The sequence below is a fragment of the Mus pahari genome, chromosome 6 (genome assembly GCF_900095145.1).
Source record: "Mus pahari chromosome 6, PAHARI_EIJ_v1.1, whole genome shotgun sequence".
Taxonomy (NCBI): Eukaryota; Metazoa; Chordata; class Mammalia; order Rodentia; family Muridae; genus Mus; species Mus pahari.
In genome coordinates, this window is record NC_034595.1 from 74,895,579 (window position 1) to 74,899,079 (window position 3,501).

Below are 3,501 nucleotides of genomic sequence, written 5' to 3' on the forward strand. Positions count from 1 at the left end.
TCAGAAATCCACCTGCCTCTGCCTCCCGAGTGCTGGGATTAAAGGCGTGCGCCACCACACCCAGCTTCTCAGGTGATTTTAACTTGTGTCAAGTTGACATAAAATTATCCAACACAGGCCACCACATCTGATGCTGACTTTCCTTTCCTGTGAAGCCTTATTTTCAAATAAGATCTCCTGGTTTCAAATATTGTTCCTGGGAATTAGATGTCAACATGGATGTGGTTTAGGGATTACAGTTCAACTCAATTACGTTCACTCTTCTTCCTCTCTGTCCTCCTCTCCCTCCTCCTCCTCCTCTTCTTTTCCTCTTGTTCTTGTTTTTCTTGCCCGCCCTTCCTTCCTTCCTTCTTCCTTCCTTCCTTCCTTCCTTCCTTCCTTCCTTCCTTCCTTCCTTCCTTCCTTCCTTCCCCCTTTCTTTCCTTCTCTCTCTTTTTTGGCTGATGGGAGGTATTTTTCAGCTACTGTCTTAGAGAATTCCTGGAGACCCTGGTTTGTAGGGTGCAGTGGCAGCAGTGTGGACAGCAGGAAGCAGTCTTGAGCTACAGGAAACAGAGGGCTTTGAAAGGGCTTAGTGACAAAGCTTAGTTCCTTATTAGATAACTCCCTACTGTTTGGGATCCCATTTCTCCATCTTCTCTATTTCTTTGTGCATTTTTCTGTCCTGCTCATGAATGCAGAGGTGTGGACTTGCCTGCCTCCTGAACCAATTACACATTCGCCCTCTGCTCCGGGCTTGATGTCAATGTGTGGCCTCAGCCCTGCCCAGCAGCAGAGCAGAAGCCCTGCAGGGGAATGTGAACAATTGGTTCGCATCCTCTAGTGATTTCAGCCAGTGCATTTTGGCAGCTTTCTCTTACTATTCAGGTTGTTGCTTCCCACTGCTGTTGGGATCATCTTCAGCCAACAGACTAGTTCCTAGCAATTCACAGTGGTCAAAAGGGAGCCAAGACCCCAAGAAGGCCGAAACACTGTCTACCTGGCAGCGTTGCCTTCCCTGGTTTGCCTTTTCTCTCTACTCTTCCGTAGGCAATGTCACCCTACCGCCCTTAACTCTGGCTACCTATGAGGTATGTCCACCGACCCTCAGTGTCAGCATCAGAAGAAACTGCTCAGGTTGGGTGTTGGAGCCAGGTCAGGTCTGACCACTAGAATTCTTTTTATAAATTCACAGGAGCACATTACAGACCAAGATGTCTGCCTCCAGATCAGCATCCCAAAGCTGAGTGGTGCTCAGAATCACCCAGAGAGCTCAGGACACCTAAAGCCGCTCAGATCCCACCAGACCTACTGACCCAGAGTTTCTGGGGACATACATGGCCCTGGGATCTACATTTTGTAGGGTATAGGACAATAAAAGCAGAGCATTTTATGTCCTCTGCTCTTTCATAGACTTGTTGTTTAGAATGACTGGTCTTCCTTATAGTACCCTATCTGTTACCTGCCTAGCAATGAGTCTGGGTTAAATATGCACTCCTAATAATGGCTCCCTCCTGCCATTGTATTGTCTCTACTAAAGGTTTGTTTAAATCATCTGCTCACTTACATTTTTGGTTCACATTCTTAATTGAATGCAACTATGTAAGACATGCAGGTCTGTTCTCCCTCTGTGTATGTAGCCTTTCATTCCCTTCTTGGATTTTGGTTTACTGAGGACTGAGCCACTACTTATATGCGTGCTGGGCAAGACTGTCCAGCTGAGCTGCATCCAAGCTCCCCCCCCCCCATCCTTCGCTTCCTATTCATTTATTTCGTCTCTCTGTATAGTTTCTCTATTTTGATTTGTGATGTAGAGAATGACATTGATTGACTTTCCAGTGTTAAACCAAGCTTGCTTCAGGGAGGACAGTTGGCCACGGTCTATTATGATTTTAACAGATGATTAGATTAGATTTGTTAAATTTTTTTAAAGATTTATTATTTTAATTATATGAGCACACTGTAGCACACTTCAGACACACCAGAAGAGGGCATCAGATCCCGTTACAGATGGTTGGGAGCTACCATGTGGTTGCTGGGAATTGAACTCAGGACCTCTGGAAGAGCAGTCAGTGCTCTTAACCGCTGAGCCATCTCTCCAGCCCCGATGGACATCAGTCTGTTCTCTCCCACTGAGTCACATAGTCATAGAGGGAGGTTCTCTATGACTCTAAGGTCTTCGCTCATTTAGCACTGAGGTAGCTCGCTCCCCTCATACAGCAAGTTGGAAAGGGTCTTAGCCCTGTCAGGTTTATGGCAAGGATTAGGCAGAATTGTTATCACTTGGAAGGAGGCAGCGGGGCTGGGAATCAAACAGCCTTGCACACAGTAGGCAGCCACTCTGTGTGAGCCACATGCTCAGCCTCGGCTATGACTTCTGGTTTAGATGACTGTTAGGATCCAGCAGTGAAGCAGGGTGTATGCTTATAATCCTAACACTCAGGGGATGGGGCAAGAGGGTCAGGAGTTCAAGGCCATCCTCTACTCCATAGCAAGCTTGTAAATAAATAGCTTGTTCTATGTGAGATACTGAGTCAAAAGCCAAAACTAAACCAAACAAACACCCCAGCAATAAAGCCAACACAGCCGGTTAGTTGCTTTGTGGAAAGATTTGAAACTTTAATTCAATTTTAAAAATAGTTATCAGGCCAGGTGTGGTAGAACACAACTTCAGTCCCAACAACTCAGGAGCCAGAGGCAGGCAGATCTATGGGTGGTTGTGAGCCACTGTGTTCATGCTGGGAACCAAACTTTGGTCCTCTAGAAGAGCAGCCCATGTTTGTAACAGCTGAGCCATCTCTCTAGACCCAAGACATTCTTTTTTTTTTTTTCACATAGTAAAGATTATATCACATCGTAAGGAATGAAAAGTCATAAGAGGAAGATCCCAAGTAGTAATAGTAGGAAGTTTTGAGAAGACCCCTTAAGATGCTTATGGTGTGTTCTTTGGCTCAGATGTCTATCACTGGGTTAAGAAATGAATTTCATTTTGCTTCCAGAATGGGATTGGACTTGGTGCTAAGAAGGATTCGGAGGCTACTTCTAGACCATGAGATAGCTCAGTAGGTATAGCCCTTTTCTAGAATTACGAGAGAGAAGAATATCTGTTGTACACAGAGCATGATTGACCACCCTTACTTATTTTTGTGTATGTGGGTATGTATGTGTGTAGACCCTTGTAGGTTATGGGGCACCAGGCTCATTCACCAGATGACAACCTCACTGGAAGGAGAAGTAATAGCTATCAAGACTGTGAAACCCTCACGCACACCGTGCTTTTGTACGATATGTGCATCAGTTCTTTTACTTCCCCTCTTAGTCTATTGGGAACTGCTTAGTTAATATTTCCACGTTACAGACAAGGGAGGTTAGTTAAATAATGTACAAAAGTAACTCAGCGATTCTGGCTCCAGGGCCTTACTTCCTCTTCTTCCTCTTCCTCTTCGTCTTTCTCCTCCTCTTCCTCCTCCTCTTCCTCTCCTCCTCCTCCTCCTCCTCTCCTCCCCTCCTCCTCCTCTTCCT

At 45.6% G+C, this 3,501-nt stretch overlaps 1 protein-coding gene across 2 annotated transcripts in view; it reads left to right on the forward strand.

Moving 5' to 3' along the window:
- Rhbdl2 (rhomboid like 2) overlaps nucleotides 1-3,501 on the forward strand; it is a 43,170-nt gene that overhangs the window by 33,248 nt on the left and 6,421 nt on the right. The window lies entirely within an intron of this gene.